Source organism: Pipistrellus hanaki, assembly GCF_964339955.1.
Source record: "Pipistrellus hanaki genome assembly, chromosome: 17".
NCBI lineage: Eukaryota > Metazoa > Chordata > Mammalia > Chiroptera > Vespertilionidae > Pipistrellus > Pipistrellus hanaki.
Genome location: NC_140519.1, coordinates 12942153 through 12969913, shown reverse-complemented (window position 1 = coordinate 12969913; position 27761 = coordinate 12942153). Strand labels below are relative to the sequence as shown.

General features: G+C 36.6%; 1 long non-coding RNA gene across 2 annotated transcripts in view; it reads right to left on the bottom strand.

Moving 5' to 3' along the window:
* LOC311612207 overlaps window positions 1-25706 on the bottom strand; it is a 794730-nt gene extending 769024 nt beyond the window's left edge. Inside the window, exon 1 of one of the 2 annotated variants that reach the window (XR_014793249.1) lies at window positions 25664-25706. This is a non-coding gene — a long non-coding RNA (uncharacterized lncRNA). Of the gene's footprint in view, window positions 1-22824; window positions 22873-25663 lie in introns of those variants that run through there. The other variant, XR_014793250.1, reaches the window with a different exon arrangement.
* Between the last annotated feature and the right edge of the window lie 2055 nt (window positions 25707-27761).

Here is a 27761-nt window from a genome sequence, read left to right as displayed (position 1 = left end):
GGCGAATCCTCTGTGGCCTCCGCTAAGAAAGGGTGCAAAACTGACCTGGAGGCCAGAGGTTTCTCTCCCTGCGCTCTGCAGCCAGGAACTAGGTCACAGCCATGGTAAGGCATTTCATCAATGAGTGTTTGATGTAATGAAGGAGCTCTTACCTTTTGAGACAGCACGGATGGACCTGGAGACTGTTATGCTAAACAGAATAAACCAGTTAGAGAAAGACAGATATCACATGATGTCACTTACATGTGGAAGCTAATGAACAAAATAAGCTGACAAAGTAAGTCCAGAGGTATGGATGCTTGAAACCGAATAACAGCTCTCACTGGGGGGTGTGGGAGTGAGAGGGGACAGGATGAGATTCATCAAAGAACAAGTGCATAAATGCATAACCCAAGGACACAGACAATAGCATGGAGAATGCCTGGGGTGGGGCAGGGGCTGGGTAGAGAAGAGGGGCAAAAAGGGAGAAAATGGGAGATATCTGTTATACTGTCAACAATAAAATAAAATACAAATAAATAATGTGGTTTTGACCATAAAAATAACCTTAAATGGTGAATGACTGATTGAAGAGAAAAAATAAAAACTCAACATAGCTTAGCACTAGATTCAATGAGTACTCAGTGAATGTTTGCATGGAATGTTGTACCGACTGCAAACAACTGTATAATTTTGTCCATGTTTCTTGCCTAGCATCTATGTCAGACCCCAAGCAGGGACACAAGGTTAACTAAGACATGGGCTCTGTTTTCAAGAAGCTTCTGGATCAGCAGCATTTCTAGTCTGTCCACAGCCCATGTTCAGGCTGTTATTTAGGGAGACTCAGGTGTCAGCCATGTAGTGCAAACAATTTTCCAAGCATAAAACCTTTTTCCTATGATAGAAACCAAGTCACATTGGATAATTTGGGGTTTGTGGTAAAAACAGCATTTCTATTTAAAAAAACAGAATTATATTGCACTTATTCCTTTACCAGGTCAAATACATTTTAGTAGATGGCATCACTGTGTATTCAAATTTATTTTTTCAAAAGCTGCAGCAGAGAGTAGTATTATTTATCATTTTAATAGTAACCATAAGCAATTAATACTTTTTAGAGCTAAAATAATCTTATTTATTTATGTAATCCTGCAGTAGTAGCAAGATGACCTGTGGCTATGTCTTCCCTCCTTCACTGGGGCGTCTTGTCCCTGTAGCCAGTCGGAGATGGAGTCTAATGAAGAGTCCCAGGAGTGATCATGCATTGGTAAACGTTGACATTGCTCTCCATATGTAGCCAAATTATATTACTTTATAGTAGAAGGTGCTCAACTGAGCTTCAGGAAAATGAAAACCCTTTTCTAGAAAAATTACATGACTGGCTGTGATATCTGACCTGCCATTTTAGTTCTCTTCTTGTTATACCATTCTCTGGACAAATACTTGCGCTACAGTGTCACTAAACTACTGAATTACCAAAATTCTGTTTTAATGAAAATGAGAGCCAGTTTCTAAATTGATTTTTATTGCACCATGTTCCTAGATGTGTATGGTGTAAGCCAAATTGTTTGGCTTCAGGATCTTTCTATTTCACATTGTACTGGCTAATCATGTGGAATCTACAACAAAGCCAAGTTTAATGGATTTATTAAGGTAGCTTTTGTCTAAATTTGTATAATAGTAAGCCAGTTATCAAAAGCCAGTAGCTAGTGGCAAGTTTTCATCAACTGTTGGTATTAGGCCCTCCCTGGTTTGGCTCAGTAGAGCGGCCTGCCGACTTAGGGGTCCTAGGTTCAATTCCATTTAAGGGCATATACCTTGGTTGCGGGCACATCCCCAGTCGAAGGTGTGCAGGAGGCAGCTGATCAATGTTTCTCTTTCATTGATGTTTCTAACTCTCTATCCCTCTCCCTCTCTGTAAAAAAATCAATAAAATATTTTTTAAAATGTGGCATTCGGCCTTAAAATTTCTGATGATTTGTTATATTTAAGCAGCAGAAAAAAGAACATTCAAGTGTCACAGTTTTATGGCTGAGAACTTCTTATGTTTTTTGTTGTTTTTTTTTTTAATATATTTTATTGATTTTGTACAGAGAGGAAGAGATAGAGATGGAGAGCTAGAAACATCGATGAGAGAGAGTCATCGATCAGCTGCCTCATGCACACCCCCCACAACCAAGGTACATGCCCTTGACCGGAATCAAACCTGGGACCCTTCAGTCCACAGGCTGATGCTCTATCCACTGAGCCAAACCGGTTTCAGCATTATGGGTTTTTTTTTTTTTTTTGGTTTTTTTTTATTGATTTTTTTACAGAGAGGAAGGGAGAGAGATAGAGAGCTAGAAACGTCGATGAGAGAGAAACATCGACCTGCTGCCTCTTGCACACCCCCTACCAGGGATGTGCCCATAACCAACATACATGCCCTTGACTGGAATCGAACCTGGGACCTTTCAGTCTGCAGACCGACGCTCTACCACTGAGCCAAACCGGTTTCGGCTTCTTATGTTTTTAATAATAAAAATATATTTACCTTTTTGTATAGAGAAAATAGTATATAATAGTGGGCATATGACTTCTAATTTGCCTTTCCACAATTTTTGTAGTTATCTTTATTTCTGTATCCCTTACAGTAATGCCAACTACTATCATGGTTGTACTCAGTTCATAACGTTCAGTTCAGGGAGGCACGATCTATGGCAGAGCAAAGCAAACAAACAGTGCCCAACTTTCCAGCCACTAAAAGGGAAATGTTTAATAGCCTATGAATTATAGCAATGGGATAGAATAAAATATGAAAAATGATAGTTTAGAAGATGGCCAAAAAAGACATGGAGCAGTGCTATATGAATACCTCAGAGATAGATCTTATAAAATAATTATTGCTGTTTAAGCTTGATATTTTAAATCTAAAGTATTTTAGGGGCACTTATATGTGCTTTATGATTGTTTTAAAAATATATTTTTATTGATTTCAGAGTGAAAGAGAGAGGGAGAAAGAGAAACATCAATGATGAGTGAGAATCATCAAGCAGGTCTCTCGCACACCTCCTACCAGGGATCGAGCCTACACTCCAGGCACGTGTCCTGACAGGGAAGCGAACTCTGATTTCCTGGTTCATAGGTGGCCACCCAACCCCTGAGCCACACTGGCAGGGCTGATTGTTTTTACTTGTGGTTGGAAGATGCGGTAACATCTAAGGAACAGAGAAGTCAAGAGACTTACCAATGAACCCAATAGTGGGGGGATGAGATTCAGATATCTGGGCAGTCCAAACTTCCAAATGGGGGTTCTGTGTTATTGTACTATAGCTGCCTTTTGTTACTTTCTAATAAATATTAATGATGGGTGCATAAACATTATTTACATGAGACATTTTTACATTAAAAAAAAAAGTAACAATACCATCTAATAAAAACCTGCAAAGACAGCAAGGTTGCTGACTCCTAGAGGTGAAGGCAGCCCTGCAGATTCTGTGGTTGGGCTCTGGCGCTGTACTGAAGCCCTGAAAGGGCATGCACAGGCTGCAGGAGCTGCTCTGTGGGGAGTGGGTTCACAGCACTCATAACTGTCTCCAAGAGATCAGAATAGTGACTTCCTTAGTACGTCATTGAATTCTAGTCACAAAGATAGATATATATATATGATCTATCTATCTATCTATATATCGGTGTGTGTGTGTGTGTTAGCTAGGTCTATGTAAATGCACACAAATATTTGTAAATATATACAGCGTGCAGATTCCTAGTAAATGTTATTTTGCACAGTTTTTTTTTTTTTTTAGCATTAGATAGCATTATATTATATTTTGAGTAGCTCTTTAACCTTCCCTTCATCCCAAACACTTTTATCAAAAGGGAGGCTTTACCTCCAAAGGTTGTGTCAGTGCAAATTATTTCTCAAGAAATGTTTCATTTAGTTTCCTTTAAAGACTTTGTAGTTCAAGGAACTGGGAAATTATGATAACTGGTAATTTGTGCAAAAGTCTACTGAAGCAAAGAGGAGGAGGCATTTGTTTATTTGTGTGGTGTGGTTTATACTTACTGTCTACATATATAATAAGGACAACCTTTGAAAAATTTGGTTCTAAATGTCAAGAACCCCAAAGAACTCTATCATGTGTGTTATTAATATGTTTCACTATCTAAAAGAGTATTCCATCATGTAGTGGGAATGTCACATTACCATAATTTTCTTATATCAAATGCATGCGTTTAGCAAGTACATTATGATAGTATCGGCCTTGCCAGAAGAAAATCTCTTTTGTACTGAGCTTCAAGGTGTCCTGATGCTGAACTGTCCAATCTACTTTAAAAATAGATCGATATTTTAGAAGTAATTTTTGTGTCCTTTGCTAAGCATTTCAATACTTTTAAGTAAACTGGCTTTGTGTCCACAGAGTACAAAGTAAAATAGAGTTTGGCAATTATCTTGTTAACAGAATCAATGTGGACACAACGTTAAGTGGACAAAGTTGTATCTCTTTGTTTTTACTACTCAGTAAATTGTGTATTTTGTCCAAGCTGTCAAATAATTACCAGGTCTTCATTGACCATTTCGTTCAATAGTAGAATAGTCATTGTCTGACTTTTTCCGTATTTTTACAAATCAAATATAATCTGTTTTAGGTAATATTTTAAATGAAATTTAAAGACAGTTGAAAAAAGAATCCTTGTAAGTCAAAGAAAATAAAACCAAAAAAGTTACTACTGGATGATTAGAACATTTTAAAATTTATTTTAAAAATTCATAAATCTGTTACAGGTAGAATATAAATTATAGGTGGGATATATAAAATTGCCAGTATTTGACGATTTGTGGTCTTCAGTTTTCACATGATTCAAGTTAGCATATCAAGGGGTATTAAAACCATTGCCATCTAATGATATATTTGCAAAAATGTAGCTTTTCTTTGAAAATCAATATCATATATCTTTCAATTACACAGTTCACAACTATGGTTGCAATGTGAGTTCATCTGCCTCAGATATGAAAGCTACATATTGTCTTTTTAAGTTTGGTAAAAGCAATCACGTTTTCATTGGGAGCCCCAAATTCACAGCTGGACTGTGTACTTACACTAACTTGGCAGCATCAGAGATGCTAGGGTCGGTCCCCGGCGGTCTTCTTAGGGAGCAGTGTGTGTTCTCGCGGGGATCAGGATTTTGTCAGGTAAACTACTGAGCGGCCAGGCTGGCATGTTGCTTCCTCATTGTCAAATAACACGTGTGCAGTATGGCGTGTCCCTGATCACAATATTAGCACACATCTCTCTGTACATCTCTTCTCTCAGAGTTTCCAACTTGGCATCTTGTAGTTTCACACAGCACGCCTGTGCCGCGCACAAACTGTGTACCTCTGCTTCTGTCTCAGACTCCAGGCTTCACTTCAGCGTATCATGCATATGTATCACTGAACGTATTCATTTAAGACTGAATTCGTGTCTCTGAAGACCAAAATGACTCTCCGAAACTGCCACCGAAGAGCACTAATCTTCACAACGCAAAAGCCTCAGGATCATCTTTGACTCCCCCTCTCTTCTTCTTTCCTAGTAGTTAAATTAAATTAGTGGCTATTACTTGTTCACAATAGCTCTTCCTTCTATCCCCACAGTGACTTCCTTGATCCTGGAAGTTATAGGACCTACTGCAATAGCCTCTCAATTCTTCTTCCTGTTCGTTTTCTGCTCCCCATCACCAGACAAATGAACATATTACTACCCATTTTCAAGGTATTTCTAGTTTCTAAATGACTCAGCCTGTTACTTATGGTCGCGGGTCATTTAAATCCCACATTTCCCCCTGCCTTCTTTCTAGCCTTTGCCCATGCTTTCTTGTCATTTTCTTTAGTAAAAGCTTTACTCAGTGTAATTCCTTTGCTCACCTGTCTTATTACCAGCACTTGCAATATTGCATACATTAGAACATTCTCTTCCCAGCCTACTTACCAGCTGTGCTCATCTAACTATCTGGACTGCTGTTCTTTAATTTATTGAATAGATTACTGTGTTGGACCTGTTGATAATCTTTCTGTTGCTGTCTTGGGTTTCAAAATATAAATTTATTTGCATGTTTTATTTTCCCAACTAGACTATGAAATTTTTAAAAACTGATTTGAGAGAGAAAGGGAGAGAGACAAACATCAATCCAAGTGAGAAACATCAATTGGCTACCTCCCACTGCACCTTGACCAGGGATCGAGCCCACAACTTAGTCACATGCCCTGACCTGGAATTGAATCAGCGACCTGTCATTGCACAGGGCAACATCCAGTCAACTAAGCCACACCAGCTAGAGGGCCTATGAATTCCTTGAAGGGAGATTATGACCCAACTGTTTCACCTTTTCATTGCACCTTAACGCTTACCTTAATTCCAAATGCTTGCAGCATGTTCCAAAAATACTTTTTAACTTTATGGATTATAAATATTAAACAAAAATTGCCCAATTTTGGTTTCTGAAACAAATTGTAAAAAAAAAAATATGCCTATTTAGAAATAGTAAGGTGAACTGACTGCACGGTGCAGAGAATGTATCTGCACAAATTTTGCATAATCCAGTAGAGTCAAAGAAAACTATATATATAAAATTTAAGTGGCCCTTACGAGCAACTGACCAAATGACAGGTTGACCAATCACTATGACACACACTGACCACCAGGGGGCAGATGCTCAATGCAGGAGCTTCCCCCTGGTGGTCAGTGTGCTCCCATGGCTTGCCAAACTTCCACGGTCCCTCCCCCACACTGGCTGGCCAGCCCCAATCAGACAGGATATTTGGCCAGGCCAAGGGACCCCACCTGTGCACAAATTTGTATACCAGGCCTCTAGTAGGATATAAAAGCAGAGCCCAGGTGTGCATACGATGCCAGGACAGGTGGATGGCAGAGTGATGGGTGGGAGAGGTGGTTTATGATTATGAATATTAAACAAGGGCTTGGCAGAGAATCCAAGCAAAGGTTCATGAGTGTCCGGTTTTACAATCATATTTCCAATTCATTTGAAGACTCTTCCTGTAGACATTATGATGTCTGACTTGTTAATCTTTTTATATTTGTCATTGATGTTATATCTGATTAGTGCTTAATGCTTTCACACTGTCAGTAGGTTCAGATAGGAATTATGGCACAGAAAAAGGCTCAACCACATAGAAAACTGCATTGGGGAAACCATCGAATCGCTGAATCTACTTCAATTGGCGCCCAGATGCATACAGCTCATTTGATCAATAAAATCAATGAAATGACTGAGAGTTTGCCTTTGAAGAACTATCATCTTTCATGGAACATCCAAATTCCCATTCATCGTGGGCTAATATTGTCTTGGTCATTCTCTGTCTCCCCTCCTTGAACCTAGAGACCCATCCTCATCTTTCCTGACTCTACTTAGTTCCCTGAGAGATGACACCAGCATGCATCGCCCAGCCTCCCTTACTGAGTTGTTTCCAGCCAATGGGACCTGCTGTGGGAGACGGGAGAGTGGAGAGATGGGAGAAGTGTACTTGCTCCTTCTCTGGCCACATTGTGTGCACTTGCTGGGACCCTCCATAGCTGTAAGGTGACAGGGCCTCTCATTCTCAGGCCTCCATTTCCCTCTGAGCTCCAGGGCCTCAGTTTCCTCTTCCTGCCTTTTCAGGACAGCCCAGCCCAGCCCAGCAGAGCCCAGTCTCAGCAGCTCTTCTGTGTTTTTATTTTTTTTCCATAATTTTTTTGTTGTTGTTTTTGTTTAGAGAGAGAGAAGAAGGGAGAGAGAGAGAAAGAAACACTGATATGAGAAACATGGATGGGCTGCCCACAACCTGGGCATGTACCCTGACTGGGAATCGAATCTGGGTGCATAGGACAACATTCATATAAAACTGGCCAGGGCAGTTCTCAGTTCTTTTAAACCCCTTTACACCTCTGCCAATGAATCCTTCTTAAGAGTTCTCATCGCTTTCCTACCAGGAAACAGAAATGAGCAATAGATAAAAATGGCCATTGAAAATCTAAATTCAATGCTTAACTAAGTCAATTTTTAAGTCTAAAATCTTTGCAATTTTTTCTTGCACTTTTTGCATGAAGTTAAAATAGAAATGAATTAAAACTTAAACTTCTCTCAATTCTGTTAAAATACAGAATAAAAGAAAAGGGTGGGTTTTTTATTTTTTAAATAAATACTTGAATTTTAAAGAATTATACATCTGAGCCCAGCTGTCCTGGTTGAGCATCGACTTACGGGAGTGTGCAGGAGGCAGCCAATCAATGATTCTCTCTCATCATTGATACTTCTATCTCTCTCTTCCTCTCCCTTCCTCTCTGAAATCAATAAAACATATATTTTAAAGAATTACATATTTGAAATTATTACTTCTTTTGAGATAATGAACTACTTCTGTAAAGAATATCTTATTCCCTTCCCCTTCAATTGGCAGTGAGGTTGTGGAAAGATTTCTGTGTTGGTGCAGTGTTTAAGTTAAATATAGATTTGAGGTTCTGACCCTGCTGAGATGCATGTGCTGAAAACGGGAAGGAACCAATCACAGCAAACTGTAGTGATGGTCATTAGATTAGTGAGCAGGTGTTTATTTGGTAGACAAACGATTTGACTTTTTCTCAGCCTGAAATGAAACAAATGGCTTTAGTGTTGTCAAGATCTGATTATTTAGTCAGAGTTTAAATTTAAGGAAAGTCAATTCTTGGGTTCCATAAAAGTGACATTAAAATAAATGTTGTCATTGCAACTTGCTTTTCCTCTGGAATTTGGTAGCACAATAAACCAAGCTATATTCTCTATTTTTAGTGTTGTCATCTCCAAGTCCAAAACAACTACTTTCTGTCTTTAGAGATGTCCGTCAAAACTTTAGGGTTTGCCTGGACTATGTGTTTAGAGATTCTAGTTTTATATGCCTGAAGGACACTGAATTTTATCATATCTACATACCTGTACATTTTTGACAGAATAATTCAGCCGATTTTCTTTCAACACCTTTAAATTTAAAGCACTTTTTCCCCCTAAGAGCCCTTCTTTGTCAAACACAGATATCTCACAGAGCCATAGTTTTATCTAGTCCTTCATTAAATTTAAATAGATAAATATGAAAAGACATGTCCCATCTATGATGAACTTATTTTACAATAGAGATGTTTTGAAGTAAGCCTCCCAAAACTTATACCATTACAATTTAGTAATGGATGTACAAATAAAATGCCTTGAGAATAGAAAAAACTAATTTTAATACTAATTTAATTTTTAATTTTAATACTAAAGTTTTACTCATACACCTATTATATCCGGTGACTAGGCCTAAAATTCTTTGAGGGCAGAAGGCAAGTATTTGTATCTCTTCAGGGACAAGGAGCCACTTCTTGAAACGACAGTCGTATTCTGGTGTGAGGCAAATCAAAATGGCATAACTCCTCTCTCTCAAATGTTCTCGGAAGAAACCAGATTTAGAGGACAGATCATAAAAATTATGAGAGTGCAAAGAGAACGCTGCCTCTCCACATCCAGAGCCCCCACACAGTAACAGAAAGCCAGGACTACGGGGATCTGCTCACTGCTCTGACAATTGCTATTTTCTGTCTCCAATTCCCAAGACCTAGAAGAATAGAAACTAGTCACACCAAAACCACTTGTGGGCACCACAGTAAAATTCTAGGAGAGCTGAGAACCCACCTCATCTGCAATGCCTTTCGGCCCCACGTGACTTTGCTATCTGATGACAAACACACTTTGCCCTTCCTTGAAACCACACATCCCACTTTGTAAGCTTCTAGCTCCCACCACACTGGTTTTTAAATCCTTGGACATCTATAATTCACAGATTGCTATAATAGCTAAGATATGTTGAGCACTTTGTATGTCCTGGGCCCTTTGGAGAGCATTAGCTCACGGTTTCCCCTTCACATGAAATTGGAAAACTTCCAATTGTGAATCAGTTTGAATACCTGTCTTTTCCACATCTGCATTCGGCCTGCTTAGTGCTATCGGGGAACTAACCCGACAGTGCATGTTGTTTTCACATGTCACCCTGCTGGAAAAATCCAACTCTTCCATGGCAACTGTTTCAAATACCTTCTTCTTCCACAATATTCTCCCTTTGATTCTCAGAAAAACACCTTGAATTCCTTTTGACTTTAGATCAAACGGAAGCTTTCAGATTGGACCTCCCTCGATTTTTCATCAAAAATGTCTACAAAAACGCTAGCTTCTGCCTTACCTTTCCTCCTTTTCCTCCTGCTCCAGGGAAAAGGAGACTCATTCTTCCATCCGGGGTCAGAGTGGGAAGGGACACACTATAGGTTTGTGTCCCTTCCCACTCTGTCATGTCATCTCTTCCATGTATCTCATCCCTTCTCAATTTACTCTCACTCAAGCACCTTGCAGCTTGTCTACCACCCTGTATCACACAGAATTTAAATCACCTTTCTGGATCTGTTCTCACACACTCATCCATCTTGCAGTTAGTCCTCTGCTTCTTAACTCTCCTTCAAAGTCATAGTTCTCAAATGGTTTTGTACACTCATTATACATTCTCTTCTCTCATGACTTCAGTCTTTGACCTCAAACACTGCTACCTTCTCCAGGATTGCCATTGGACTTGCTATCCCTAGATTCATCAGGTATTTATTTTTTCTTACCTTTAAATCACATTTTCATATTATGTGAATTACTTAAGTAATAGATGTGAAAAGTGATGCATTTGTTCAAGATTAATTTCCTGCTGATTAAGCTTTAACAAAAGAATATGACGGGGTACCAAAACCATAGAAACCAGTTACATTTCAGTGTGTAAGGGAGTCAACTTTGACCCACCTCATAACTCAGGGATATGGCTGTATCCCTTAATCATACCAGGGAAGGACCTGTTGCTTCCAAAAGAAGGAATGTTGATAAGCAAACTCTGAAGCCAGTGTGCTCTACCATTAGCTGCAACAGCCCTTAAGCAGGACAAGAAGGGGCCAGTGGTATCCCAAATTGCAATCAACTCCCAGGCTAGTGCTGGAATGAAGAATCTTCAAGATCGTATTTCTGTTTTATCCCAGTCCTTGAGTGACCAGGTCCAGGGCTAGGGTTTCCTTAATCCTGAAACTAGCAAGTTACACACCCTAAAAATCAGGTTGCTCACCTGGAGTCTAATGGACAGCCTTAATGGAGCTGTATGTGTTATGTAAGAATAAAAGGGAATTGGGGACCTTCTTACCTGCTACTCACCTGGTCTTAGTAGTTTTCTCCACTGAATGCTGTTTCAGCAGATAGGGAGAATGTGAGTCTTGGTATTTGCCTTCATTTGTAGAACAATTTGGAGATATTTTTTATTTAAAATATATATAATAAAAATATAAAGTTATTTCCCCGTCTCCCCAGATTCAACTCATTGCTGCAGTTATAACTGCTATTAAATGTTGACTAATTAGGATGTGTATGTGTATTCAAATTTTTCCTAGAGTGTAGAATACCCAAATATAATAAATAAATAAGGACAAGGAGATAGAGATTGATAGAGAAATGCATATAAATATTTGTTGACAAATAAATGTACTCCTTTACATTTATTATTTTGCAACTTTTTTACTTGAGAGCATAATTTGGAGACTTTTCCTTCCAGTGTTCATCGCTCTGTCTCCTTCTTCAAAAAGAAGCTTATTATTTATAATGGATACAAATCATAATCAAATTAGCTGTTTTCATATTAATAGGTATTTTATTTTATCACTGTTATAAATAAAACTGCAGTGGACATCTGTAAACTTCTTCTTTATGAGATTTTTATGACTGTTTGCTAAAGTATTTGTATTATAAGGAATAATTATGTTCCTTAAAAAGGTGTGGTTTTTTAAATGGTGAGTCTAAACTTTTAATGCTAGCCCTTAGCATACAGAAATTTAAAATATTATTCAATAAAATTCAACAGTATTCCTTTTTATAGTTTATCTTTTTTATGTTACTTAAGAAGGCTTTGTATAGTCCTCAGGTTATGTACCGGTAAGCATTTTCTCCTACAATTTTAATTTAAAAATTTATTTTGTCTTTCAAATATGCTCATTTCTGAAAGAGTTGGCTAAACCTTTTAATTTTAGTTAGTAAATGTTAACTTCTATTTGAAATTATAACATTTACTTCTTTATACATTATAAAGATTTTTTTTTATCTTGGGAATTTTTCTTTTTTCTGTCATAGCATCATGGGGATCTTTTAGACATAGCAATCTTAACATTGACATTACCTCTCATCTGTTCAGCTTATCAACAATTTATCATAATTCCAATTAGAGTTTTATTTAATTTTTTCTCATATTTTAGAGAACATACTGAGTGCCTTATGTTAATAGGTTTTGTGCTAGGTGAATAAAAAATTATTTTCCTCAAAAAACTATAAGCTGTTGAAACAGACAGGCATGTAAACAGATAAATTAAAATAGAATGTGATTATAGTGATTATAGCTTTTATGATCCCTTAGATTATTTTACTGTCAATATTTTCTTTGGTTGCAAAGACATGAAGTTCTGGTGTTTGGTCACCTCATGACCACTATGTCTGAGCTACAATATACAACTGAAGTCTCAGTAGTGATTTTGCCCATGTTTACTGATACTTATCACAATGAAAAATATGTATAGCTCTCACACTTAAATCCTCTTTTCACTTCCAATATTTTTGACATTTTAAAGTGACTCAGATCTATCGTATTTCCCCCCAAAACTAAAATCATAAAAATATACTTACTTATATACTTTGTGTTAACCTGAGTCTATCTTGGAGAATTTCTTTACCTTCGAAGTGGCAGGGGTTTGCTCTTGTAACAAGAATCTTAGAGGTAAGACAAAGTTCAGACAGAATGAGACTATTTCTTATTTGGGTGGAGTGTTGTGGACATTTGATGCCAATCTGCAGTGCAGAGTTGTAAGTTATGATAAGAATTTAGATGAGGCCATGCTAAAGAAATAAGAGGAGCCCAGCCAGCATGGCTCAATGGTTGAGCATTGACCTATGAACCAGGAGGTCACAGTCAGGGACCTTCCCAGGTTGTGGGCTCCATCCCCACTGTGGAGTGTACAGGAGGCAGCCGATCAGTGATTCTCTCTCATCATTGATGCTTCTATCTCTCCCTCTCAATTCCTCTCTGAAATCAAAATAAAACACACACACACACACACACACACACACACACACACACACACACATATTATATATATAAGAAATAAAAAGACATAAGTATATTGTATGTTGTGAAGAGAAAAGAAAGAGGGTAAGTATAAAACTCTGAATTTCTGCTTGTTCTGTATTAATCACCGTTCTTTTTAGTATGTATCTCCTTGGGAATGGAACCACCACACATTTGGAATATCTTATATAGGATGGCAGAGAACAGGCTATTTAACCAGTGGCCAAGAACACTCTGACATCCTGAGCTACAAATTGAAAGTGAAGGTTACTTTCTTGTAGACTTTATCTTAAAGCAGTAAAACAGGTAACTGCAGCTACAACTGAAAGTATTGATTTTGTAATTTCAACAAATTAAGAACAAGACAGAAAACCTATTAAACCTTTCCACTGATTGCCAGAGTACTTTTTGGTGATTCTGGGGTTGACATTAAAATTACATATATCTATCTCTTTAAAGTAAAGCATATTCATTATATAGAAGATGATAAATGGACTTTCCTTAAGTATGTGTATTTTTACATTTTCAACCTAAAACTTGTGAAGCCTGATGCTAAAAAATGTCAAACAGCCTATCTAATTTTAATCAGTTGGGGTTAAAGTTAGTTGTATATTTATTAGGTTTTAATAAATTAAACTTTATTGATAAAGACCAGAAGATTTTTGTATCAAAAACAGAAAAAGAAATTCTCATAATAACATTACATGTTAGAACATTATGAGTAATGGCTATATAAAAATATATTACAAACACTACTGAAAAAGTGATAAAATTGTTCTTTTTTTTTGAATACAAGAATAAAACAAATCTGTTTTATACTTTTATGACACACATCAAGTATTTAAAAATGTAATTTTAAGGTTCCTTAAGTGAATATATTAAAATTCACATTAATCACAATAACATAGAGGAAACTGGTTTTGAAATATTTGATAACAGGACTGATATTCAACATTTCAAATAAATTCAGGACATTATATCTTTTCTTTTTACAGACAGCACTAAATATTATATTTTTAGTAGGTAGATAATATTAGAGAAAAAATATAGAGAGAGAGATTTCACGTGGGGGCAGTTTTGTCTGCAACCAGGGAAAATCACAACAAAAACATCTCATAAGTCATAAGAAACAAGTAACCAACTGTGGCAGCTCCTGGTTCAGTTAATTTAGTGACTCACCCACATGTGGTTTCATTTTTCTGTTTGTTGTTTGTAACTTTTTGCTTTGCTCTCTTCAATGTGTGTCAGTTTTGTCTTCATGTCCACATTTGAACACAAAAATTTTCATAGGAAGGAAAGAACCACTTCTTCCTTCTTATCTCTGTTTAAGAGAATGGCAGAGTCTCCCAGAAGCCTCTGGATTATTTTTCCTCCAGCCTCATTGACCAAAATCTCATTAAATTCCTATGACTTCACTAATCTCCGATAAGGCAAAGGGGACAATCACAATTAGCGTGGAGTCCCAGTCATTGTTAATTAACACAAGATTGAGAATGAGGACATTCCCGGAGGACAGGACTCCATGTATGGGGCAGATTCCTGAACCAAGTCAAGTCTACAGAGAAGAGGGATTGACTTGGAATAGTCAACTACAGGGCACAATTGCAATACAGTTTCTCTCTCATTGAACAGAACACACACAGGTGATATGCAATATATTGGGACGCTATTCAATATTGCAGTTGTGCAGTCTAGATTTTACATTCATGAACTAAAAGATGAAAAAAAAATTCTCTGAAATATCTGAAGAAATAGATAAAATTCCATGTCTTCTAAAAGATGAATGGAAATAATATGTCTGCTATTTATGTACTTATTTGAATATTTGAAGCATGAGGAAAATAGCATTTCTAATAATATTAGATCACTTATAAAAATATTTTAATAAATTACTTGGAGGTTCTGAGATTTTTAATTCAAACATTTGCCTTCATTTTTTTTCTTTTTACTTTTAATCTACCATATTTTCAATTCCTCGAAAATGTACAGTCATACCATCAGATGTATTGATGTTTGATCCTGTTGCTACAAAAAAAAAAAAAAAAATAGATTTTCCACCAATGGCAAGACAGGCCTTTTTGTGTTGGAAAAGGAATGAAATAACCAGTTGAGTCCCTCTCACAATAGAGTCAAATGGCACCAGACAGTATGTTTCCAACTAAGCTCTTAGATGTGTGGTGCTGAAACATGAAATTTCTTTCTTTTTAAAAAAATATATATTTTATTGATTTTTTACAGAGAGGAAGAGAGAGAGAGAGTTGGAAACATCAATGAGAGAGAGTCATTGACCAGCTGCCTCTTGCACACCCCCTACTGGGGATGTGCCCGCAACCAAGGTACATGCCCTTGACCAGATTCTAACCCTGAACCCTTCAGTCCACAGGCCGACGCTCTATCCACTGAGCCAAACCAGTTTCGGCTGAAACATGAAATTTCTTAAAAGACCCATGAATCCAGTTGTTTTGGATTCTCAGGGAGGGGAGTAGATTATGACTAACTAGAGGCCCGGTGCACAAAATTCGTGCATGGGGATGTATGGGGGTGGGGATGTGTGTGTCCCTCAGCCCAGTGTGCATCCTCTCCAATCTGGGATCCCTCTCACAAACCAGGACTGCTGGCCCCCCACCACTTGCCTGCCTCCCTGCCTGCCTAATTGCCCCTAACCACTTCTGCCTGCCAGCCTGATCACCCACTAACCACTCCCATGCCAACCTAATTGATGCTTAACTGCTCCCCTGCTGGCCTGATTACCCCTAACTGTCCTCCCCTGCAGGCCTGGGCACCCCTAATTGCCCTCTCTGGTAGACCTGATGGCCCCCAACTGCCCTTTCTTGCAGGCCTAGTTCCTCCCAACTTCCTTCCTCTGCTGGCCTGATTGCCCAAAACTGCCCTTTCCTGATGGCCATCTTGTGGTGGCCATCTTGTGTCCACATGGGAGCAGCCATCTTTGACCACATGGGGTGGCCATCTTATGCATTGGAGTGATGGTCAATTTGCATATCACCTCTTTAAAAAAAAAAAAAATATATATATATATGTATATATATATATATATATATATATATATATATACACATATATATATATATATATATTACCTCTTTGTTTTATAGGATTAGCATATTAGCCTGTAGATTATTCTGATTCATGATAGTCATGATTGGATACCATCAGAATGAGCACTTTTGTTATGACTGAATCTCTCTTTCATTGACTCAGAACCATTGATTATTTCATGAGTAAACATTTATTTACCATTTACCTCATATATAGTGCTAAAATAAACATCTGAAGAAGAAATCATTGTGTCCCTTCTTTAAGGATAAAGTTTATTGAAGGAGGTAAGACATGTTGAGAAATAAGGTAGAAAGTGTAGTATAGTTCCAGGGGAGAGGAATAGGTAAGGGACGCTAAGCAAAGAGAAGTTTAAGTCCTTGTGGAAGGTCAAAAACTGCTCTAAGGAAATATATCTCCTACTTCCATAGTTTACATCATCATTTCTCTGCTTCCTCATTCCATTTAAATAATTTCTACAATGGGAAGCAATGAAATACGGAATTTAAGAATATGATATAAGGATCTTAGTGGGAAAATTTCCAAATATATCATGGAGTATTAGCGAAAGGATGTGCAAGAAGACAGATAAATATTAACTCCCCAAAATACAAAGAGTAGAAATATTTTCCAAAAACTTTTTTTTTCTCAAGGAATTATTTGAAAATGCTGGAATTAAAAGTTATCGGATTATTGCCAGAGAAATTATTTTATTACCAAGTAACTAATCCAGAAATTCCTTGTTATTAATGGAATTCTAGCAAGATATTTCACCATCAAAAAATAAAGTTTGGCGTCAAAATGTTACCTATATGGAATTGTTTTTAATGATGCATTTATGTGAAATAGTAGTTTGAATCTCCCAAGTAGTTTTTATATGATTACCCATTGATAAATTCAACTTGAAAATAACTTAGATATCTGGACAAGAGACTTTGTTAAATGCCCTTGATAAGACTGTGATAAAAGATAGGTGGCTAATTCTTATAAATTCTTATAGTTAATATCACCTCCAATCCACTTAACAGTTAATATCACTTTGATCCACTTAAAAGTTAAATCTTAACAGAGACCCTTGATTCCAAAGGAGGGTGCTTCTATCCAGGCAATAATACCATTAAATCAGAAAGAGAGGCTGCTTCCTGGCTATTTGTAGTTTTCATGCCTATAAATAAATAAAAAAGAAGAGTGTTTCTAAGTCGGTCTATGTCCAAATCACTAGTAATTGATGTACTTAAATTACTAGGCAAGTTTCTAGTTATTTAGAATCAGATTATTCTATTGATTAATTTTAATAGAATATTGAAATTTTCTATTACTTGCTGATTAACATGAACAGAAAAGATGCTAATTCAATAACGAATGATAGGATGAATGAGGATTCCTAACCTTTGGAAATAAAAATTTGAGAAACACCATCAAGTAAAAAACACACAGATGAGTCCAGGCGTTGGCAGAGGTCAAGAGAAACCTGGGATGGATGGAAGCTCTAGTTATCAATGTCCCCCTTGATGCCAGGGAAGGAAATAAAAGGCTGCAAAAGACTGCAGCAGCTATGCCAATGCTATATTGGAAGTCATATTATTTTTAAACTCAGAGGAACCTTAAAATCTTAATTTAAAAATAAAGAAACTAAAGGTAGGTAATATAAAGTGACCTATTGCTGGTTATAAAAGCAGTTAGTGGCAGAACCCACGTTTACTGACCTGCTAAGCCTCTGTGCTTTGCACCACATTAAGTGTCTGCACTGTGAGCGGCTGCTATGAAGAAAGACGAGGGAGCGGCTCTCTCAGGCCCATGGCCCAGAAAAAGGGTACTGGTCTTCTGCTCTGGAGACAAAAATGCATCTATAGTCTTTCTCCAATGGGAGATGCCAAAGTTAGTTTGACCATCTCTCTTGAAAACTCCTGTTAGGTCCAAATTTGAGAAGGAAGCATGGGGATGCATTCATAAGCAGAGCAGACTTAGATGATCCCATCGACCAGTGGTCTTTAGCACCATTTCCATGCCAACAGAAACCCCCAATTTGGGGTAAAATAAAGCAGAAAACTTGATTCAACGCAAACAGCTCACCTGTGATACAGCAGGGCTGTGAGTATAGCAGGGCCGGGAGAGCAGCTCAGTAGTGTGACAGCGCGATTATGAAGCATGGCTGAGGAACAACGTGGATGTGAGGTGGCCCTTGCGGGAGGCCCCTCTTTGGCTTAATTGCTCTGCTCTGCTCTACAGGCTCCTGTCTGCTCTGCTCTGTCCTGCTCTGCTTTTCTCTGGTGTTTCCGCTTCAGTCAGGGAACACAGCCTTCTGGTAAAGTGCTCTTTCCAGCGAGGGGAGTTGACTTATACAGGCAGAACTCTCAAAGCTAGTTCCTGGTGGATTTGTCCTCATGCAAATGAGGACTTCAAATCCTCACAGTTTGATTGGTTCCAAAGGCACTGCCCTGATTGGTCAGAATGGGGCCACTCTGATGAGTCAGTGAAGATGCTAATAGGGGTACAGCTGGGCATCTCCAATTAGATGGGGGAAAGTCTTAGTTTCTCAGTTTTTTTGGTTGAAATAGGATTCCAGATACTCCTCTAAGGACTGGCTCAGAGGCAGGAGCACAGTGCAGGAAGGCAGTTTATTCAGTGCTGGAGGCAGGCAGTTGAGCACCGGCTTCTTCCTGAAATGTGGTTTTGCTTTCATAGGCAAACGGTTATTCTTAAAAGACTTTCCCTTTAAGCAGTAGATATTTGCAGTGTTACATCATTTTGTTTTCTGGGGGGAAAAGGTTCCGAAGTGCCTTAAAAATAAAACGCATTACTAGAATAAAAATGTTAGAATTGTTACAAATATGCCAGTACTGTTATAGTGCCAAATTTGACCAATTACCAAAATTGTTTCAAATTTTATCAACTTCAATAATAACTATTTTGTACATTTTTCTCAATTCTATAGAGACCCAGTATTTGAAATTCCATTTTCATACTCTCTCTTCCTTTTCATTCCTTTAATCTTCTTTAGATTGTATCTCAGCTACTCAAATGATCATTGTATCTATTTTCTAGGCATGGAACATATGATTCTTAGGCATCAATTTGCATGTAGTGACTTTTCTCTTTGCTTATGTTTTTGGCTGTATTATATTTTAATCCTTTTAAATTCGTTTATACGTCTATACTATACACTTTCCTGGGTAGTTTTAGTTAATTCAGTTGGCTTTGCTGGATCTGTCAGAGAAAAGAAATGATTTGGAAATATTTCTTTGTGGAACTCTCGGCCTCTGGCATAAAGTATTATACACATTGCCTTACTCCATAAAAATGGCAATGCTGATTTCCCTTTGCATATAATACCTCGATAAAGATGGTAACTAAAACTTTAACTTGGATAGCATATACAATAAAAGCTGAATAAAAAGGTAAATTACAATAAGCAAGTTTCAAAACTATACGTTGATTGCTACTACTTCAATTTATTCTAATGCTGCATGCACCATGTGATTAAAAAGTTCAAGGACAAGAATTGAACAGACTTTTCAGAACTGGCATTATTTTTACAAGTGAGAGAGATACACCGTACTTTTTCTGGGAGGAAGGAAATCCTGTGAATGTTTAACTTCAAATCAACTACAGGCAAAAATGTTTATTTGTGGGATTCATTTTTCATTAAACACATACACCTCTCCCATTTCCTTGCATTTTGCATTTAAAAGAAGTTGTTTTGGTTGCTGCCTTTTTTTCCCTTGTTACCTAGTTCTACTTTTTCTCATGGCTTAAAACATATTTCAAAGACAACACTAAAAGTTCTCTGGGGACTGGTGTTGCTTTGTTGAGTGATCTTTGATCATATTGCAATGGAAAATCCCTGCAGGTGATAGAAAATGTGTACATATATTTAAATACATAAAATATGCATTTTCTTTATTTCATCCACCTTTCATATTTTTAAGTTTATTTAGCATGCTGGCCCTAAAATGGTGGAATCATCTTGGGGGTATATTTCAAGACTGACAATTTAAAATTGATGGTGAAAATAATTGGATTTATGAATTCTATGGAAACTAGGGAGTAAGTCTTAACAGAAAAAAACCAGTACTAAAATACACAAAACCCAGTCTAAGATATCCTTGTTTCATTAACTAGGTTTTAAGTATTGTTAAGCATCATGATGTTCATAAGCTTGGATGGCTTAAAAATTGAATACTAATGTAGTCATTTACTTAAACTGAGAAATAATTAGTATATAAAAGAAATGTGTGCTATTATTTCTATTGACATTTCTAAGGCCCAAGATTCTAGATTTTATGTATAATTGTGTGTTTTTATTTGGTTTGGAAAGAAAGAAAGGAATATTAAAAATTAGGGCTATCCATTTGTTTAGATGCCACTCATTCAATTATCATTTACCTCACGGTTGTATTTACACTTTGATGACTTTATGGTTATATTAGACGGGCAGTGCTCTGGATGGGAAATGATTGCAAATAGTCATCTAGGGAAAGGTGGGGCCTATAAAGTGCTTCACAGTAATTCCTTTCCATTTACCTGTGAAAACAGAAGCTGTGGTGAGGGTTCAAAACATGCCTTTTCCAAAACAAGGAAACAAAATAGACAAACAAATAAACTGCCACCACATATACAAAATGCCAATGAAAAGACTTGAGATTAAATTTCTGCACTCCTACCTGTATGTTCTGTGTTCTTTCATTGGTATCAGAGAGAGGAAGAGAAAGGGAGAGAGATATAGAAACATCAGTGAGAGAATCATTGATTGGATGCCTCCTGTATGCCCCCTACTGGAGGTCAAGACTACAACCTGAGCACGTGCCCTGAACAAAAATCAAACCAGTGACCTCCTGGTGGATGAGCTGACACTCAACCAACTGAGCCATGCCAGCTGGGTGGGTGTATGGATATTATGGCAGTGTTATTTCTTCCAACTCATGAGCACTGACTACCTCTCTGTTTATCTCTGTCTTCTGACTTTCATCAATGCCCTATAATTGTCAGTGTACTAGTAAGGTCTCTTACCCACTTGGTTTAAATGTATTCCTAGGAATTTTATTATTTTTGATACCATTATAAATGGTATTGTTTTCTTAAATTTTTTTCATATAGTTTGTTGTTAGTACATAAAAATGCAACAAATGTTGTCTTAATTTTGTATTCTGCAACTTTACTAAATTTATTTATTATTTCTAACAGTGCTTGTGTGTGTGTGTGTGTGTGTGTGTGTGTGTATTGTTTAGGATTTTCTATGTATGTTATCTTTAAATAAAGACAATTTTAGGATACCCTTTATTTCTTTTTCATGCCTAATAGCTCTGACTAGAACTTCCAGAACAATATTGAATTGAAGTCAAGAGAAAAGGTATCTATGTCTTTCCTCCTGTCTTAGAAAAAATTTTTAGCTCTTCGCTGTTGAGTATGATTGTATGACAGTCTGTATTTGAAACTGACTCTATTCTAGATCCGGGGAATAGTAAAAAAAAGACAAGTAAGATATATTCTTCATGAAAATTACATTATTTGAGGGGAAGGCACTAAAGAAACAAGTGTGTGGGGGAGAAACAAGATGATTTCAGAGAGTTTTAAATGCAATTCAAATAAATGTGTGGCAGGGATTTTGGCTGAAGGTAATATTTTTGACTGATTAGGGTTGATAAGATCTCTTTGAGGAAGTGATATTTGAGTTGAGGTATATAACTCAGTTACCATACATACATTAATGTAAATGTAAGCAAAAACACTAACCAGATATTCACTAAAGCTAACCCATGACATACACTCATTAAAAGTGTAAGAGTTTTAGAAGGGAAAATAGGAGCCTCGAGTAGGGTAGTTAGACTTCATATGGCGTGTCAGTCTTAAAAATGTATTGGATCTGAATAGGAAGAAGCCAAAGTGTTAGGGATAATAGAGTGAGAGCATAGATGTGGAAATGACTGTGACATGACTGTGGGTATTAAGGCTGATTTGTCACACAAACACACACACACACACACACACACACACACACACACACACACACACACGTAGAAGAATTGTCTCTACAGATTTGGTAATCCCCAGAACTGTTACTTTGTGCATATGTTCTGTAGAGAGTAAAGTTTGGGATACAGTGTTTTGTTTTGTTTTTAACCTGAAAAGTCTAATCCCTGCCTATAGATAAATTTATTAGGGAGTGGTAGGAAATAGAGATGAATAAAAGCAAATGAGAGCCATTCTAATAGGTGCTTTCAAAGCCAGGAAAGGAGGCTTTCTTGGATTACTATTTTGTAGGACTAAAGTGGTATTATAGTGTTCTTTGTATGACCACTTAACAGTTAATGTTAGAAAAGAATGAATGGGTCAGAAAGGCAGGTAGCTAAGTCCCAAAATTTCTTATAAAATATATTAATTATTGCTAAATATGACCTTAATGACAAAAGATAATGGCATTACTAACGGTGTAGCAGCATAATGTGGTGTAAAGGGCATAGGCCTAACAGGCCAGTAAATCTATGTCCCCCATTAACTGGTTGTGTGACTATACATAGGCCATTTTACACCACTTAGGTTTAGTTCATTTATTTTTAAATTGACTCTTTAGGTTCCTTTCTGGTTTAAAAATTCCATGATTTTGCAATGGGTGTCTGGAGATTGAGTTATAATTTGTGTTAAACCCTGCTTAAAAAAAAAAAAAAAAAAAAAAAAAAAAAAAAAAAAAGATCTGAAAGTAAAAGGATTTGCATTTCATAATATTTGGGGTTGCATATTTTGAGCCTTTCTTAAATGATCTATGCCCCAGTGCATTCCTCCATTAGTACCCACTATGGACCTCATGCAGGAGAGTGGGTTTGCTCTCCCTCCTGGTAACCCCATGGCTTTACTCCCTTTTCCCACTCACCGAGAAAGCTGCTCACATTACATTGTGTATGCCTCACATGGAGTTTAGGACACCATTAAATAACATAAAATAGCTATTTGTGATTTATATCAGATACGACATTAGAATGCTGTGTGCTTCATGAATGAATCAGATGACTTAGGGATTGATTAATCTCAATCCAGTTGTGTAGACCTGCAGAACAGTTTGTCATATTGCTGGAATCTTAGCATTGCTATATTTCTAAGCTTCATCACTAACTTTCTAAGGGGATAATGTAATAAAGTAAAAATAAAAAAAAGTGGTAGTAAATTCAATAAGATTTTTGAGCCGATATGTAGTTACATTCCGTGTATGTTTCATTTTTACTTTTTGGAGAGTAGCACACTTTTCATAAGAAATCTGTGTGCTCATATCATAATTCCATTAAAGTAATGTTTTTGTCTGTTTAAATGATATGTCACTTCCAGGAAACACATTTTTATCATTAAAATTCAACTACAATTTTGTGTATTTAGAATAGAATGTAAATTAGTAACACATTGACCTGACACCAAGACAAGTTGGGTCAAGAGAAGAAAAAATTCTATTCAATTAAATAATCCATGTTTTTTTTTTATCACATAAAATACAAATAATTAACTTTTTTCAAGCATTCTCCTCTCCTCACCCCAAGATGATTGTATGTTTTGAAACTTTTCAACCCTATAAATATGCACTTAGTCAACTTCCACCCACATATGGAATGTGTAGCAGTATCTATTGAATTCAAGGAATATGATTTCAAACTCTCCATGCTCTAGTTCACATGCACACATCCCCATAAGTTGTAAATAGCTGTTATCATTTGTTAGGATAACTTAATTAAACTTCCTTATTAAAAACCTTTAATTCGTTAGTGATAAAATCTTGATTAGTACATTTTCCTGCTAGGTGACCTTCTAATTTAATAGAAAATGAATTTTTAAATGGAGAAAAATGCCTGTGGCAGAGATTTTGTGCTAGTGAATAGAGTTTGCAATACTCATAGGGATATATTTGAGCCTAATTAGTAAGGGTGCAAATGAATTTTTATTTCATACACCAGAAGTGTCATTGATGAACCACGATGAAGAATTTGAAATGCATTGAGATTGGCAGTGTGGGACTGGAATCTGTGGGAAAATCACAAGCTAATTCATTGATTGCCCCTTAGAAATTACTGCTGTTAATTGTTAGGTAATTAACATGGAGCTACAATTATATTGGCCTAAGGGGGTGATTAATGTTTCAACATGTCACATTAGTGGAGGCTGGATTTTCAAAGCTTTTCTTTTCACATGGTTTAGGAGACAGATGGTATATTGTATATGGATTTTTTTTTAAACTAAAGTTTATGCCGAGAGCAACTGTGTGAATTTTCTGTTCTTGAGCCTCCTTTTATAGATGAGATTTTTAACATAAGTATTTTATAACTTTTTTGACGTAATGTAATATTTGCTATCACTATCCCTCTATCTAAAAAGCATATTGTTAATAGGAAATTTATGCTAATTTTATGTATTGGTATAAAATCAAAACTGTCTTAAATTTGAGGAGTTGGCATTTTTCTTTATGACAGATCTTAAATTATTTAGTGATGGCAGGAAGAAAAAGAATTGTACAACATCATATTTATAACAATCAATATAATTTAAGCAGAAACCAAATAAACCATGCTGAACAAATACATTTAGTAACAGTAATATAGAGCACATTAATATCTCTTTCAGTGTCTCACTACCTCTGTTACCTTTTATCCCCTTAAATTTCATTCCCAGTACTCCAACCCTATTTTAGCCCCATTCATTGTGCCATGGATTTTTCAGAATTATCCTATCAAGCTACATTGCTCCCTAAATATCAAAATAAAAAATGAATGGATAGAATGGATCAAATCAATTGCTTAGTTAGGGAGGGCCTATGCAAAAACAGCATTACTCTTTACAATGTTAGCTTGGGATATTGCATTATGCATTAAGGATTTGCTTATGCCAGTACTTTCTATCGCAACATCATGGTTTGTTAAACCAAGTTTGGGATGCAGCTATCTAGTGATAAAAACAACTATGGAGTAATCATAGCTAAACTATAGTTACTTCTACAATTGAGAAAATCATTTTATTTGCCAAAATTAATTTTATTTGAAAATGTATCAACCCTTTATTGACCCCATGTGTACAGACATGGATTTCTAGAGCATAATTTTGTAGCTCATCTGTTTTCATCAAAAATGGTTAAAAGTGTTTTCCACATATTTTAAATTTTAATAAAAGTAAATGTGGTATGTTGGCTCTGGTAAAAAGACATATTCAATAATAAAACCTAAGCGAGTTCCAAAAAGTTCTTAAGGTCTCTAAAGATGGCTTTAAAAAATCCAATTAGGCACATTATCTAAAAAGGCAGAATGGATTTCTAGAAGTTCAAAGAACAGCTTCTTTTATAATTTTTGTTCTGTGAAAATTTGAGACGTCATCTTTCTTCGTAGCCCCATACTGAGGTCTTTGTTATGACTGCAGTCTCTAGCTTTTATATTGATTTGTACTACTTCAACAAATGACAGAAATCTTTATTATCTACAGCTTAGCCATCTATTAACTTTTAATGTCCATTAAAACAAAACAAAAAAATGTGCAAAAAAAGAAAAAGAAGAAAAAAAAAGCCAGGACTCGTAATTTAGCCTTTAAAAGAGAGAATTATTGAAATCTTGATTTTAGACAACCCTATATTCAGTCTTTCTGCATTTCTTTTATATTAAAAATCATTGCAAATGTTCAGATGCCTCTTTCACTGTCAAGTTGACATTTCACCCCAGCTCCTCTTTTCTTAGCTTATTAGAATTTTACTCCACAAAAATGCTTTTTGTGCTGGAAATATCAGACTATGTAGTGAGGCTAAGTTAGGTGCATACATTTATATTGAAGGAAAACTTTCATCAAATGTCTCTTTTCATCCTGTTTTAATATCAGGTTTAAGGTGGAAAAAAAATGGATTCTGACTTTGATTAGAAATTGTAAGCAATAAGTCAAAATTTGCATTTGAAAGTTCCCTAAAAGAAAATGAAGGGTAATCTCTGCTTGACTTGAACAGTAGGGGTCACTCTAATTCTTTAAAGATAAAAGTGATTGGAAGTTTATTAGCCACAAAAATGAGACAGTCCTTAAAGCTACTTTAGGGGAGCAGAAATGTCTTTTTTAATTTAAAGTTCAATTAGTAAGCGACAAATTTTTTATTCTACTATTATATATACTAAGCACACACACACACACCCTCACACCTACATATATAATTAAATAGAGTTTAAATTTAGGACTGTGGTTATCCTTAATTAGGCTTTGTTGATGTTTTAGAGATACTATGGTTTTAATTCCTGAGTTGTCATTTGTCATATTTCCAGGACTTCAAGAAATCCCTTGACTCACCCACTTCATGAATGTTATTTGCACATTGCTATTGGTTCTCATTATTTCACCCTAATTGTAGCAATCTCCCCCTCCTCCTCCATCTCCTCCTTCTTCTGCTTATCATGAATGAATACTAGTCATAAAATTGTTTAAATTTATGTATGAAATAAATAATTTGAAACTTTGTTATGAATATCAATGTCGGTTCATCATTCTTGGTGATTAGTCTAGTCTAAACTGTAGACACAATGGACCAGCCATCAAGAATGGCAGGACACAATAAAATTTATCATTTTCAAGTCAATTATTCTATGGTCCCAAGCCTTTGAGGAGCTGCAAGTGTGGTGGGAGGGAAGATATGAAAATAACCATGACAATCTTCTTAAATGAGGTCTGTACTGGAAATGAGAGCTAAGTTCTGAAGAAGAAGAGAGGAAAAACTGAGCCTGTCAGTATGAATCAGCTGTGGTTTCCCAGCCACAGAAGGCAGGAGTATTTCAGAAGCACAGGCCTTTGAGGAAGCCAGTAAGCCCCGAGGGATTGGGGCTCACAGTTCATGATTACAATATTATATTTGGTGGGAAGGGCCAAGACAATGAATGGGCATGAAGTTCATCAAGGATTTGGTACACTTTATTAATTTTTAGTTAGTTCCATGCTAATTGTGAATCAGACACTGCAAGATTTCATTCTATTTTTTGTTTAAAGAACACCACCTTTAGCTGTCTATTATCCAAAACTGACTTTTCATAAGTCAGCTTAGAGAATTACTCTTTATTCCTGAATTGAACACACATATATTAAGTGCCTACTATAGGCAAGGCATGGTTTTAAGTATTTGGTGTACAGCGACCAACAATACAGGTAAGAAGACTTCCTTTTCACAGTTTACAATCTAGAGCTAGGAGATAGATGGAGAGGAGAAACATGGTTGAGTTGATGTAAGATAGCACAGTGCAGGGGTGGGGTGTGACTGGGAGAGCGGAGCCACTGTGCATAGCTCAGGTGGAGAAGGTCTCTAGAGAAGGGGACAAATGAATGTCATGTCACGTGGATGATGAAAAGCATCCTAGCTGAGTGGGGATTTGGAGGACCCCATTGAAGGAAGAGAGAATAGTAAGTAAAAAAGACGTTTGAGAAAAGGGAACCCTCGTGCACTGCTGGTGGGAATGCAGATTGGTGCAGCCACTGTGGAAGCAGTATGGGGTTACCTCAAAAAATAAAAAAAAGAACTGTCTCTTGAGCCCGCGATTCCACTGCTGGGAATTTATCCAAAGAAACCCTAAACATTACTTCAAAAGAATGCATGCAC